This window comes from Bactrocera latifrons, unplaced genomic scaffold (assembly GCF_001853355.1).
Source record: "Bactrocera latifrons isolate USDA-ARS-PBARC rearing strain unplaced genomic scaffold, ASM185335v1 scaffold_18, whole genome shotgun sequence".
Classification (NCBI taxonomy): domain Eukaryota; kingdom Metazoa; phylum Arthropoda; class Insecta; order Diptera; family Tephritidae; genus Bactrocera; species Bactrocera latifrons.
Genome location: NW_017535296.1, coordinates 2,383,968 through 2,400,556, shown reverse-complemented (window position 1 = coordinate 2,400,556; position 16,589 = coordinate 2,383,968).

Genomic DNA, 16,589 nt, shown 5'->3' with positions numbered 1-16,589 from the left:
TCTTTTAGTTTTAGGACTTACAAACAACCGTTATGTGAACAAAACTATAATACTCTCTTTAGCAACTTTGTTGCGAGAGTATAAAAATATGTATTGTATGCGTATTTTATATGTATTATGTAGCTAATTTACATCGCCAGATCGACATGATATTTCAATTAGATTATATTATGAAGATTTCTCTAACAAGTAAGAAAAGGCTACTGAATCCATAACATAAGGCCTTAATATACTGCTATAAGCAAAAAATAGGCATCTTGGTAGTCGGAAAGTAGTGTTTCATAGACATTAACGCGACGAACAAAATTTATTGATTTTTCAACCAGTCGTGCTTTCATTATTCTTTGGCCAGAAAGATCTTTCAAAATGGTTTTCCCTTACCCTTCCGATATTCCAACGATACCAGTAATATCTCTAACTGTTAATCGTCGATTTTCAAGCACCAATTCCTTTATTTTATTCACAGGTTGATCATCAATTGATGTTGTGCCCATACTGGAAGTGATTTGTCGTCAACGCGTTCTCGATCCTCTTTGAATAATTTGTACCAATCAAAAACACTTGGTCGGTGATTATCACATAGCAATCGAATGCTGTGTGCGAAGTCTCTTCTCTTTCGGTAAAAATGGTAAAAAATTGGTTAAACAAGTTTCAACGTGCTCACACTGAGTGTTTTATGAGTCACATCCAGTTGCCCCGAAAATGGCTTCCATGCGGGATTATATGAAAAATTTCTACGATCTCGTATCGAAAATGCGTGGGAAAGCCGCGAAAATAGGTATGCTGGTCATATCTTAAACCAAATAATAATAATGAAATAATAATGGAAAGTAGTCGGTGAATAACAAGCACAACGAAGAGAAAACTTAAACGCAAACCGAAGAAATTCTCAAGTCTTTTAGTGTTCACAGACGAAAAATTATTTGACTGGCCCGCAGCGGTGACCAAGGAATAGTCGATGCAATGGACTTCACCTTATTCCGAATAAGGCGAAGACTGTTCTATGGTACAGTCTCCGTTTTCGGTTATTCACAAGCTGTGATTTAGCTGAAGAACAGCCAAATTTTCCCACATTTGACCACGTGGGCTTGCTTTTTGCTTCCGAGCTTTAAAAAATCAATTGAAATAGAATGTTACCGCCGTCGCGGAACCTTATTTCGCAAATCACCAAAAACTTATATTTGAGTCGGTTTGAAAAAGTTGAAGCATCGCGGAGACAACTGTGTGGAAGACGCAATGTTAACGAGAAAATCGCCATTTTTCCAAAATTTTTGTTTAATTTTATTAACCGAATTACTTGTCAGAACAAGATATGTAAGCTTGAACTCTCAGATTGCATAAAAGGGAAGTGAACTGCGCCTGTTCATAAACTAGCTGCTCGGAAAGAGAGAGAAATGGCGTAAAGGCTCACACTGATTATGTATTAAATATTATTAATATATTTTTTCTGTTAAATAATCATATAGATATTTTATAAAAATAACTTTGGTTGCACAAAATTATGAAATAACTCGCAAGCAAATGGCGCAAGCTAACTTGTAGCGCACTTCCTCGCTCCAGGGTGGCGTTGGGCTGTAAAAGAAATAATGCTGATGCGATTAGCGCAGATTTGCTACCAAATACAATATACCAACATGTGTGCATATGTTCAAATAGACACAGAGATATATACATATGTACAAATATATGCACGTCATATGTAAATATATATTATGCCGCTAATGTGACATAATTGAAAACCGAAACTGAGGCATTTAACTTCTATTAAGCTAACAGTAAACAAATATGAGCACTTGTCGCAAGCAGGGACAGTCAAAAAATTGTGGCATATGTGGCAGAAATGAGCAGCAAATGCCCAATGAATAGCAGACAATGGTGTAAATTGAAAAAGTGAAAAAGCAAACAGTAGCAGCGCTAATTGAATGTGATTGTCCCCTCCTTCCGCTATGCTTTCGATAAGGGTGATTCGAAAATTAGAACAAAAACTATCGCAAAGCGCAAGGATGACAGTTAAACTGTCACAATGCCAATGTAAAGTGCAGGCAGTGAGCCAAAATGACAGTGACATTTGATTTGTGCGCTCACAATTCGCTCATTTCATTTCGTTTAGAGTTTAACTATTCATTTGATGCGTTGATGAACTACTCAGCTGTGCTGTAATTGGAGTGCCGAAGCGTTGACAAGTGCAATCGTCTGTAAATTAGTTCATATGTAGTAATATATAAAGCATTTAAGTGTATTTGTATGTCATTTGGTCATTTCCACTTTTGTGATACGGTGTTTACCCGCTTTTTTCTGGGCTTTAAGTAGTTAGTTTTGTTTTTGGTAAACCATAATTAAATGTCTCTTTCAGTGAGATATCAATTCAAGCGGAAAATGTCAGCGTCATCACCTGTCACTGTGATCGGAGAGTAAGTGATGGTCACATTAAAATATCAAGTGCTCATCTTTCTGTTTTACTCCTGCCAAGTGGCTTTAATGCCAACTGGTATATTTTGTGTTATTATGAAATTTGTATTGGGTGAAGCTAGAAGCTAGTGTCTAGAGGATTGATTTCATGTCGTTTTACTTTTAGGTCTTATAAATAGGATGTTCAGCGCTCACTCTGTTTGGGTTGTAGGTCCGTTAGCATCCAACAATTAAATAGCACTGAAATTTTTTATAATTTTCTGACAATTTTTACAACAGTCTCCAAAAATAGGCTTGTTGGGTTTAAGGGTCATCTGCTTAGTTCAAAACCGATACATATTTATTTGATCGCATCACATAGCGGGGGAGTCAAACAGAGACCGTGCAATCATTTGTGAAACCAGTTGGAAAACTGCTATCACTGGCTATTTCATCGAGAAATTTCAGATTTATGCTAAGGTGCTTGAGTTAATTTTTTTTCCCCTTGATCTGGCAAAGGCTGGAGAAGGAAATGATTATATCGAATTTTCTACTGAATCATCTGATCCGGAAAATCGCTCAATCTGACTGCAGGAACCTCGATCAGTGTCCTGTTGAAAGCCCTACAACCATTCAGCTAGTAGTTTATCAACGTTCTTACGTCCTTAGCTAGCTCGGGGACAACAGATAAGTAGTAAACTACAACAAGCCAAGGGTGCTTTTACCCAAACTTTAAAGTACTCCAATATATCATTTGAGCCGCTAGTTATAGCAAGGTTTTGTTAGATTAGCGAACTTTTTACAATCAGAAAGCGATTTGCGTTAATTTTGGAACTTAAATCGAGTACAGTGATTTCTAAAGATACGGAAAATTATTCATATTCGAATTAGTCATATCGAAACTGGATTTGTAATAGTAGAAAGTGAGTTTCCAAAAGTTTGCAACTCTTTGTTTGTTCGTGATTAGAGAAGGTTTTGAAGATATAATAAGCATTTGGTTTTGTGTAGCTTGGAAATGCTTACAGCAAATTCAATAGTGTTTTAGAGTGAGTACGAAAACGACAGAGCTCAATTCATGTTTCAGAAAAAATAAGCAGTCATTCTTCAGCATCGACGACCGGAAAGGAAAAATATAATTACAAATTCTAAGTTTATGTGATTTAATTGCTTTATGCCTACTTCATGAACATACAAAAATACTTAAAATCGTACTTTTGGCTCTCTCGCAATCAGAAAATATTTTGCTGTAATTACTGTGAAACAAGAGTATGCCGCGCTTAAGAATTAAAAACGTTCAGCGCTCTTCTAAATTGCAATTAAATTGCAGTCCCACATATAGTTGACCAGCCAGCCAATTTGCTGACCACAAATTATCCACCAAATCACAGTGATCGGCGGATTTCAGTAGTAAAATCGTGGCGACAAAGTGGGTCCTTAGCGGCAGTAAAGCATATAATGGCTTTAAATATCCCGTATACTATATATTCTTCTATTGCTGGTACCAAGGGCGCACAGTGGGCGAAAGCGCCGTTCCTTAGCAAGGACATGATTGTCTGGCCGCAAATCCTTACGCTCGTGCGCTTTTACTTCGACTGTCACATAAATTTATTAAAAATTTGCGTTATTTTATGCACCTAATGCTATTGTTGTAGTTGTTCTTATATTGCCACAAACATTTTTGGCGCGTTGGTGCCATTGTACAAATTGCAAATTGGCCTCGCGGTTTACGACTATTGCCACTATAACTACAATGGTTTTGTTGTTATTGTTATTACAATAACCCCGTATTATTAGTCACCATTTCAAGATATTTGTTGCTATTGTTTCTGTATTTATTGCATGCATTTAAGCCATATTTTGTGTCACACTATGAACTGGTTGCATATCCTGCGACACATCCTTGCGCAAATTCTTCGCCGTGCAGCGAATGACCAAAGTCTACTCCGATTTGTCGCCACATTGACTTAACTTGACTTAGCTCTGTAACTAGCGCCGTCATTTGGCTGTTGTAAATCGTATACACTGGTGTATTGTAATTTTGTTGCATGCAACATCGCACATGCAATAAAGTATTTGTTGTGGCGATAAGCATGCGCGGCACCGCACCGCACACCGTTTGCTTCTATACTTTCTATTTGTTAGTGAATTTATGGTCGCGCGACCATACACCAAAGTCTCTAAATCAGCAACAAGGATATGCCAGTTTGTATGTACAGTTACATAGCGAAATACCGTTATCCTTACGACAAGCTAGTTTCACGCACACACACACATGTATTTGCTACTGCATTATTGTGCAACGGCAGTCACGCAAGCAACTATTTCTGCGATTTTACCACTTTGCCGCACTAATTTACGATAGTTCTTTTGCCGAAAATTTGTTTAGAAATTAAAATTCCTGTTGTCTCCGCATTTATACTTGCCATTGCGTTGTAGACAATGTTTACTAATAAATACTTCCATGCACTCATATATTTATGTGTCAGTAAGCTGTGTAAGATTTAAGTCAAAAGGGCACCCAGCCAAGAGAAAGGATATACTATACAGGGAACTCCTTTTATAGATAATATCAAGGTGACATATAAAGCAGTCAAGTTCTAAGAAGTAGTAGTTGATTTAGAATAGAGTTTTAATAAATGCTAGCGCACACACTGGCTTATTGGGTATAGTAAGTTGTACATGTCTCTCTCTCTCTCTGCCTCAAACCTAAACAAGGATGTTAAAATTGCCTTCACTAGAGTTTGGTGTAGCAAAATTACGGGAGAGACTTATAAGACAGAGCGTTTTTTTATATTTCGTTACTTTGAAGTTTCATTTCCACTCCGCGAAAAGCATTTCGTTATAAGGGATGGCTCATGAATTTCTCTTAAATTAATTTAAAATGATTACAAATTCATGATTGGTATTAGTGGACATTTTCTTTGATACTATATCTAATTTGAGCCTCAGATGAAGTGGTCATAATTACTGCCCACTCAACCCAAAATTTTCAGTTTAGACAAAAATAAATTAATTAATAATAACTTAATGGATTTTGGGTCAAAAGTTGCAAGCAATGGATAGTAAGAATCGCGTCGCTCTATTTCATTATGTTCAGATTTTCTTGCGCAACTCAAGCCCTCGACTGTTAAACGAGAGATATCAATGGGCTTAGGGCTTAGCTAAGTTCGAGTTACTACTAAGTGCCCCTGTTGGATTAGTATTCGATCGCCACGAGTTATAGAAAATTAGACACTTGCCAATTGAGGCATTTGGCTCGAGTTTGCCGAAATAAAAGCAGCACAACTTTTCTTTTTGAACTTTTCATCATCTATGCGAACGGTCTGTTATTGAAATTACTCTCATTAGTAGACTTCATGAATATACATAAACAGATGTAATTCATAATATAATTTTTATTTGAAGAATCATCGACTAAAAAGCTAAGTGGCGAGCTTATAGAGATACCAATTTTTTATTTGTAGGTTATGAATGTGTAAAGATCTAAGGTAGTGAAAATTTTTAGGCAAAGGTTAGTTTAAGAGAAAATAATAATAGGTGCTGTTTGAACGACGAGTCAGTCATGTTATCCTTAAATCCTCGTTTTTGTAAAGTAAATTGAAACTTTTCAAACCTTTTTAGATTACTGAGTCTTAAAGAAATTCAGGAAGCATCTTGCAGGAACTAACTAATTAATCTCAACAAAACTTACTACCGAATAAAGTAATTTTTCATCCTAAACAAATATTGAAGAATTTGGCAAATATTAATTTTTATTCACTGAACCACAAAATAAGAAGCTCCCAAGTTTTGAAGAAAAGGACAAAAGGCGCGCTAATGCCTATTAAATACAGCAAATCTGTGTGCTTAAGAATTCATCATGCCGTCAAGCATAAAAGGAACTCAGTGGCGGCATTACATACACATAATAATCGGCGCTCAACAGTTACTTACTGACGTAACTCACCCCCAAGAGAGGCAGTTCACCACCCGAGTTGAGCTAGTCAATCAGAATTTGGCTCAGCACAGCAGGATATATTGTGCGGCATCTCTTATTGTCACTTTGATGCGCGAAAAGCCGCGGAAATTTGTTGAAGTAAATCCAACTGCTTTTGCAATTTTTTACTTACATTATTACTTAGGCGGTTTTGTGGATTCTTCTTTTTTTCTGTTCAACAATTTTAAATGCTTTTGTTACCACAAAATATAAAAACTGAAAGCCTTTATTTCAAATTCCGTCTCAAATTCAAAAGAGAATGCAAAGCAAGGTTTTTTGGATTTCCAAATTCTCTTTGATGTTTTAAGGCTTGCCTAAACGATGTGGTTTCCATATCTATATATGGATATAGCTTTATTCGTTTATTTTATTTAGTCCTTGATATTAGCAAATTTTTTTAAAACAATTACAAATTTAAATATTTAATTTATGTCTCGTTCAATAATAACTTTAATAATTGCATCTCTATTCCTTTTAGAGTATTTTTAAAATAACTTCTATCCTTCGAAAGTGTTTCCTTACGGTGATTTTCATCCACTAACTCTAGCTGGTACCCGATGAAAAACTTACCAAGCTGGAGACCCTGTATTCGATCACTCATTTGAACAGGTGCTGGTCATCATCCGGTCTTAAAAACTGCAGAGTATTGCCACCCCGGAGGAGTTCCTAACTTTTTTAAGATGCATTCTCTACACTAAAACACACTAAGCCAACTTCTCTTCCACATTTTAGTTCGGCGATTGTGAGAGGCTCTACTGTCAACTTTTTATTGCACACTCAGTCCACAAAAGCAAATGTTGAAAGTGTCTGATTTTCTCTTTGAAATGTTCATCCGAACGTTGACTAAAATTGCATAGTCGAGCTACATAACTTCTACATTCTGGACATATATTAATGCCTCCATTACGCAGATTTAGGAAATTGTATATTTTTTTTTAAGTAAGTCGGTTCAAATGGCCTCTCTTTTCATTCAGACTACAGCTCGGCTCGTTCATCAAATGGTTTCCTTTTCATTCAGACTACAGCTCGGCTCGTTCTTAAAATCTTTTAAAAGTCATAACACATTCTAGCAGAGAGAACATTTATTAACAGCATATAAATGTCTTTCTACTTAGGCCTGATCAACCTGAGATATATGTACTCGTATGTTTCTAATTCTTATTTCTAAGTATTGAGCTACTAGTCTGAAATTATTGCTGCGTTATTTAATTTATTTCTCAATTTTCGTGCAATACAAAGCGAAATGTCCACTCTCAGCAACTTTTTCGGTGAGCTAAATTTTTGAAGATCCGCAAGCGATTCCATCCCTGGCAACACTGGCGATTAAATCACTTATGCTACCGACTTAAAAAATAAAATTAAGTTTGGACAACGCTAATTTTTACAATTGTTGACTTTTTGGCTTAACAACACAAAAAANAAAAAAAAAAAAAAAAAAAAAAAAAAAAAAAAAAAAAAAAAAAAAAAAAAAAAAAAAAAAAAAAAAAAAAAAAAAAAAGCACTAGATAAACACTGCACACTTACAGCATTAAACTAACGCAATTAATAATGTCACTGGTGTTATCTGCAACATTTTGTGGCAAGTTGCGCCCGCTACAGCTTTTTCGTCTATTTCTCAGCATAAGCGCTGCTGAGTCAGAGGGCAAAAAAAAAATTAGAAAAAAAGTGGGAAAATTAAGTGGCAAATGAAGGAGGAATAAACGTATAACACAAAGCACATGGCTGGTTGCATAGTTGAAAAATTACCAGCAGTTAGTAAGCGACGGTATGTGAGTGACGCAAGGAAGCTGTATTAGAAAGTTGAAAGGACAAGGAGCAAAGCAACAGCGAAGTGAACAGTCGGAGGTATAGTGACATAACAACATTTTTCAAAAAACCAACTAGAAAGATAGGCGGCAAGGAAACAACCAAGCAACATTGCTTACTAAATTTATGGCGCGCCATTTGGTAGACCAGAAATACGACGCACAAGCTAACAAGTAATAAAAAGTTAGTGAGAGCCATATGCGAGAAAACACATGTAGGGATCAGTGAATATACAGCAAATACATGTGTTAAAACACTTACGCGATTAAGTTAGATGTAGTTAACTTTTAGGTAGAAAAAACAACACAAAAAGGAAGGAAAAGAGAAAAATGTGGCAGCACATTTTTCTAAATAAGTTAAAAGCACAAAAGGATACATTGTTTTAGGTACCAGGCTGGCAGCCAGGCGGAGTACATTGGCTTAATGGCAGGTCATTTAAGCGTTTTGACTTAATCTTCGAACAAGTTTATCTCAATTAGTGTCATTTTGTAATATTTCGAATGAAGCGGTTGGAAAAATTTATTGCTGAAGAGATTTTTAGAAAGCAGTGGATTGCAATGCAGTTACTTGGATTTAATAAAAAGATATTATTTACAAAAAATACAAAATATTACATATAGACTTTGCATTTTTCAAAAAATTTTAGTCATTGAAAAAAATATCCATAAAATGCATTTATTTGCTTCGAATTCTTCTCACTACAGAAGTTATAAAATAAGGAATATAAAAGCAGAACTCAATAACACCCAATCCTTCTCCCTCTAACTGTCTAAATTCAAAACAAACATACCATAGCTGAAAGTGCAGTCAAAGCCAAATATGATGAATTTTTTCTTCACTGAAACTGCTAAATTCAGCATGGTAGTAGACTGAATTAGAAAGGTTTAAGAGGGAATTTTCGTTTAAAGCGGCCTCTTTTTTTCTTTCGATAGTTGTTCTCATATGAGTATTAAAACTTAAGACGTAACCATACCTCTTCGATTGGTTTAAAGACTTTGAGCTACACAATGAACAACATAGAAAGCGTTGACTAGAAATAGTACCATCTGGCATATAATATTGAAGGCATATAATTTTACGAAATTAATGTCAAAGTGTTGAAACAATCTGGGGAGGTTAAAAGTCCCATGGTGACTTAGTGACATAGTGAGCGCTGGGTGTTAATGTTCTCTGAGTGTAAATGTCTCATAGTGACTTAAAAGTAGTTAGTAATATCGAAGCAATAAGAAGGCGTCTGTTCGACCTTAGGTTTCTGGACTTAAACACAGACGAAGGTCCATGCGACAGTTTGTTCCCACCGAATTATATTAAAAGTTTTGAAGGTCTTGGAAGATCGATCCATGCACAGAAAACCATTTCACACTTCTCATATTTTTTTTTGTTTTGGGTAAGTAATCCTATTTAAAGTCAAACTATGAACATTACTTCTCCAAACAACAACTCGTTTCTTCTGTTTTGGGTCATTTAAATTCAATTGTGTTCAAAAACCGATCACTTCATAAGTCGAAAAATCATTTATGTGATTTATTGGGACAATTTCAGAGCTTAAACAATTTTTTTTTTTTTAATTTTAAACAAAAGGATTATTTTAGTTTACTTTATACTTACGTATGTATATATACTTCTAATATATTTTTTGTATTCCAGCTTCAAGATATAATTTCTCCCTCTCTCTCGTATCCAAATATCAGATCATGATGTGTACTTTGGATTTATAAAAGCTCTTCTTCCACGGATTCTGTGAGATCACTCTTAAATATCATTGCCAACACGTCCTTCTGTCACCGTTATGAGCTCGAACGCTTCCTAGCTTTCACTTCCTACCCTTTAGGTAATTGCGTTTACAAAACCTTTTAGATTACCCAAACATTTATTGCTATCTCGCCAACGAACATTGACACTAAAATAAAAATGTTAATATTTCATTTTACTGAAATAAGCAGAAATGCAAAGCTTTCGAATGGCGCGGCAAATAAACTTGCGGATGAGCAGAAATTATTAGCTGCAAGCATGACAAAAATACATAAATTTTTAAGCTAAACAAATCCTGACCAGCCAGCAAGTGTCCTGCGGGACTTTAGCTAAAATAAAAGTCGGGAAAATAAATTAAAAGAAAAATGTAGTAAAGTAGTGAGTGAAATCTTTGCTAAGCTTACGGCTAGCGTACCAACGCGTGTGGTTATGACTAAAATTTTATTTCGTGTTTTTACTTACTAAATATAAAAATTGCATTTTGTTGGATTTTTAATGTTTTTGTTTTCGAAAAAAGAATACGTGAAAAATTGCTGTGTGTACCGTATATAACTTATTGTTGTGGTTTTTGTAGCCACAGATAATACTTGCACAAGTATATATGCGAGTTGAAAGCGTTGCTTTGTTGCTGGAGTGTGTGACTTGCACCCGTGGTTTGCCGGGTTCGAAACCCAAATTCTGCAAAATATATAACTTCTTGGTAAACAGTGATACATACAAGTTTAATATTGAGGAGACGATGTATTATTTCTGATGTGCAAAAGTTTGTCATGAGAAATCGAGCGGGAATGCCGATGCGCGCTAAAGTGCCTCATAACTTTTGGCCTAAAAACTGTCACTTCGATGTTAAAAAATGTGACGAATGAGATTTCGACAAGTAAGACCGACTCGCGAGTGTCATTCGAGTTCACTTCAGCCAAGTGCAGCGCCGCGATAAGCAGTGGAAGGTAAGCGTAGAGTAGCAAGCTTTAGTAAAGCTATATTTTTAAGCGCGAAAAAAGAAATGGTGGGTGTGTTGGGTATGCAACGCTGCAATATACAAAAAAGTGCAACTGAAACTGCAACATATCACACTTGCAACGTGATAATCCATCGTAAAATTTTAACGCTGCAAACAACGGAAAAACTAAAAAATCATTTTTGCATTGCAACAGATACGCTTTTCATACACGCCCACTCACCTACCGCTAAACAAGTGTTATTCTTTTGTTGCCGTTCGCAACACAACGGATATATTTATGACATTTGTATAAGGGTATATGTATGTATGTATGTATATATGTATGTATGTATGTATATATGTATGTATAAATGAATACGTGCATAAGCGCACATTAAATATTTACAGTTAATTTTATAGTCGAAAAGGGCAATCACTTCTTGCCAAGCGAAAAACTAATAGTAGTACAACGACCAAAAGCAGCAGCAGCAGCGCGCTGCGAGGCAAAGAAGGTCGCAACAATGAACTCAAGTCGCACAGAAGACAACAATATACACATTACAAGCATATATATGCACTAACTTATAACTGTACTTTTGTGTCAAAGCAAATGTTTGCTCACAATGGCAGGATATGCGAAGACCGCGACAGCTTTGCATTGGCACAGGTCAACGGAAGCCATAAAATGCTCGTTTGTCACGCGAACATTTTCTCAAAAAACAGCAACACGAAATAGAATCAAATAACGGTATGTATGGTATATACTGTTACCAAAAGCAAGCACAACAAAAATTTTCGTTTAAAATATTTATGACTCTGCTACTAAGCGGAAAGAAGAAGAAATGACTCATTGCATAATTTGCTGTCGAATTTGCTAAGAGGTTAGGTCAGGTCAGGATTCAACAAAGAGGTTACGCAATCTTCAAAAATAAGAGGGATTAGAAATCATCTTATCAAATTTGTACTGGGAAGCTGAAAGCATATTTACTATGGCTACCAAAGTCTGCTCCTTTAAAAGCTCAAGCAAGTATTCTAGGGATACGGAAAATTCACGGCTAGCTATCTATGATGACTGTTAGCTGTTCGTATTTCATGCGGAAGAATTTATATGATATCTCTGCTGGATTTTTTCTTAAGAATATATATCCCTGTGTAGTGCTATGAGCAAAAAATAATAAGACTTTGTTCATAATTTAAAAATTTTTAATCTATTATTTAAATTTTACGTCGTCCCCCTTAAAGGAATCCACATTGCCTCAATACACTTCTTCCAACGCTTTTTTCAACCCTCGAAACAGTTGTTAAAGTAAATTTCCGGAATAGCCTTCAATGCGCGTAGGATTCATGTTTAAGTCTTCAACTCACTGAAACGGTTTTCTCGGAGCGGTTCTTTGAGTTTGCTGATTAGCCAGAAGTCACACAGAGCTAAATCAGCCGAAAACGGTGGTTTCGGCACGATGTTGATTGAATATTTGGCGAAAAACTCATGAATAATCAATGCAGTATGCATTATCGTGATTCCAAGAGTTGTCGACCTATAATTATGGCATATTTTACAATAAAATAACCTGGATTATTGACCTGCATTGACTTATTTTTTCCGATATTCAGCCGATTGATCGTCTCTTTTCGGATCAAGAGTCATCACTAGTAATATTACGTTTCATAACATCCTGGTAGTCGACAAGAATTATTTAACGCGACGCTATTTTTCCAAAAAAAAAAAAATTTAAGTGTTTTGGAGCATCCAAACTTACTTTTAAAATGCCAAAGGGAATACCCAAATTGAACATTGCGAACGCCTGTTTTAGATTGTTAAAGATTATGAAATATTAGAAAGTTTCTGTCAGTTCCTTAATTCCTTAGTTAATTCCTAAAGCTTGATGGATGGTTAACATTTGGACGATGATGCTGGGCTTCTTTTTGCACATAATGCAAACAATTCTACTGAAACTTAAGGTCGAAAGCAAGAAGGCTAACACGATGCGAAGCGCAGATGTTGAGACCGTCGTTTTGAAAAGCTGAGCATTTCCAAATTCCAACCGGCGTACATATTAAGTCAGTTTATTTCACAAATAATTCCCAAGGTTTGACAGAAGATTTACGTCTAGTCAGTTTTTTGGTTAAACATCTATTTTCAAATCTTATACAGCATTCTATTGACCCTTACGCTGATAGAAAGTTGGCGTACTCCATGATATAAATGTTGAGAGCGCGCTCTTTAGTAGCTAAGCATACATAAATTCGAAATCTGCTGGCAAGTTCAATGTTGAAAGTATAGTTAATGGATGTGGTATCGATATTATGAGCTTATACGCAGGAGCGCTGAGGCTTCCGAATTAAAACTGTGTATTCTGTATAGCTCATTGATATATAAACTAATATCATAATGCGTTCTTGAAATTAAATAACTAAGCTCCTGCTTTGAAGGGTCTATAATAAATATATTTATTTGCATTTTATCGTATATAGTAAGAAAAATATTAGTTTTGAAAATAAAAGGAATTATAAGTAATCTTATAATACAAATTTGGAAAATCCTAACCTCTTTTTGGTGTATGAAAAAAAACTTCAAATTAATCTAAAAGATAAATAGCTGCTCATAAGCACACTAATCTATCAGCGCTATAAAAAAAAAAAAAATAAGTGAAATAAAAAATACCCAAAATACGGAGTAATGTTTTATGAACCCATAACCTATCCACCCCCTGCACAACGGCGTATTGAGTGAGTAAACAAAAGAATTACAATAACTCCCAAAGAAAATAGATAAAGAGAATTCTTTAGTAGCGGACAGTACTTTTGTTTTCGCTGCTTTATTACTAATCCTTACACCTTGTCAAAAGCGAAAAGGATACCAAGTCACAAAAAAGTGGAAACAAAACGGATCAAAGCGCGAGTTTCAAATGGATTAAAAAAGATGGAAAAATCAACAGTAAATAAAAGTTGGCAAAAGAAGAAAGCGCGGATACTGGTAATCAGCGGTAAAGCCGTATGAAAAGCAAACAAACGCTAATAGGAATTGAAATAAAAAAGGAAAGAAAAACTGTACAACAACACCTGTCAAACGCAATCCTTTTGGGAAAACGCAATACCGAGCTGTCTTATTATGATTGTTGCACAATTTTTGTAGAGTGGCCTAAATAAACAATGCCTACTTGAAAGTGTACGGGGTAAGAATGACAAAAGTGAGTAGGATGTGGAGAGTATTTATGGGGAAGAAGCAGAAGAGACAAGGTGCTACAAAAATGAAAGAAGGAAGTTAGGAAGGAAGGAAGGGGAAAGTAAGAAGGAAGGAAGGTTGGAAGCAGGGAGGAAGTGGTGAGTAAACGGATTGAAATAAGTGTCGGCAGCCAAAGAACGTGTAAGAGTGTCAGCGAACGCAGCAAAGCATGAAAATGAAAACTAGCCACAAAACGCGGAAAATTAAAAAAGAAAACAAAGTCAAAAGGATGCCTTAAAGTGACTTGTGAAAGTAGAGTCACGGACTAGTGAATTCCAAAAACACAGCTAAGTCCAACAACTAAAAAACTCACCATTGCAATGCATAGTCACAAATTATCCAAGTGGAAATGACGCTGAAGGGGTTAAATCACTATGGTTCTACTGAAAACGCGCGGCAGTGGAATGAGCTCACGAAATGACGAGAGCTTATGATATACCATGACCACGTTGTCGCGAGTGAAGGTGAAAGGGCAGCAAATATTTGAAAAGATGAGTGGCTTTCCGGCGATTTTTTCGAGCTTTGGCTTATACCAAACTCAGCGAAGCGCGCGCCGCAATGAAATGTGGCATATAAAGCTGTCATTGATGCGTACCACGTGGACTGTGAAAGCCGCGGACGCAGGCGGTAACTTCTCTAAAGTCCAGCGACCACGAAAATTTAATTCACGCGACAGCTAACGGTAACGGCTTTTTTCTGCGCTAACTTGCTTGTAAATACTACTTATTGGTACAGTGCCGTTGACATGGCTTTGAAACATTTAAGCGGCTTTCGTTATTAACTGCATGAGTTCCTCAAAGTCACGGAAAATAGAAAAAAATTCTATGAACACAGAAAGAGTTGAATGCTTTGGCCGGCACGTCATTGCTTAGACGACTGCGACACGGACCGCCAACGGTGTTGAATTCTAATTAATAATCTGTAGCGAATTTCGCGCCAAAGTGAATTGAATTGTATATCCAAAGTATTTAGTGTGGGGAGAGAATTTCATTTGGAATTTCGCGTTCGGTGACGTTGAATGATGTGGAATAGCAAACGCGGTGGCGCATTGAATTTGATTGGTATCAGACCGCATACCTTTGAACACTGTGGAGGAACTGCTATCATTTACGAGACAATTCGTTGTTGTTGAAATGTATCTGTGTATTCAGCTACAAACCGACTGAGTGAAAAGATTGCCGATTTTAGCAATGAGCCGTTGAAATCCATGCGCAAAGCCGCTGTAATTAAGCGGCGCATTTAACCCCATAACTCCACGTCGCATTTTAATTGGTGGGTGTAGGGGGTGAGGGAGAGAGTAGGAAGCTTAAGGATATTAAATTTAATGAGAGTGTCGGCGGCGCTGTAGTTAATTCGTATTTGGTTGTTTGGGTAGTATGGCCGGCGTTGACTGATTACCTCAATGAAATTTCATTCAATGAAATGAAGAAAACTGCTTCGGAAGTGAGTGATCCGCATCTAGCTCGAAGTATTGTCTAGGCTCCCACTTTTGTAATTCATATGATTTCATATCGATCACCACACTCCTGCCCTTGCAAGTACCGCTTTTAAAAGCGAACGCTTAGTGAACCTCTGGCATTCGGAATATTCTGTATACTTTACTTGTATTACAATCTCATTATTAATTCTTACCTTCCTAAGATTTAGATTAAAGACAGGACTTTGCGTAAGCCTAGTTATGCCCGAAGCTTATCTTTTTCTTTGGTAGATTTTTTTTTTTAAATATATTAATTACGCTCGTGTGCTTTTATTAAGTTTCTACAATATAACCTCGAGAGTTATTCAAAAGGTAAATATTATCCAAAATATTTCTTTTTGTTTCATAGGTAACCTATTAAAAATAAATATGTAACTTTTGATCCAATAACTTCTTTTTTCAGATCACTGTTTGACATTTCATATTTGAAATATTTATGTCCGAACAACGTTTAAAAATCGTTCAAATTCCTATTCTGTAAAGAATGTGTTTCGCGCGTTTCGCTCAATTTATTGTCAACTTAGCGACACATCTTGAAATCCAGTATATTCGACTGAATTGAGCAAGTTCATCGCGCAGTCAAGAAAATATAGCAGCCGTAGCTGAGAGTTTGCAGGAAAACCATGGAAAGTCGATTCAGTGCCGTATGTAAAAAAGCAAAAACGAGATTCAAGATATGTCATTTTATGCCGGAAAAACAAGGGGTCTGATGTGGGCCGATGGAATCATCAGATCATCCGATGGAATCATCAGTCTATATTAATTCAAATATGATACCGGTGAAAACGTAAACGTAATGACGACTGCCATGAAAACCGGCTTTATGAAGCTTGAAATTAAAATTCCTGATCTCGACGACATTTGCTTTCAACAAGACGGTGTACGATGTGTTGGAAGTAGCACACATCGTATCAATCCAAAGGATTTGTTGAGAGAACGCTTCGGCGTGCAGATAATTTGACATTTTGGGCCGTTCGATTGGTAAGCAATCCCGCTTCGATTTATGTCTTTTAGCAAAACATCACGC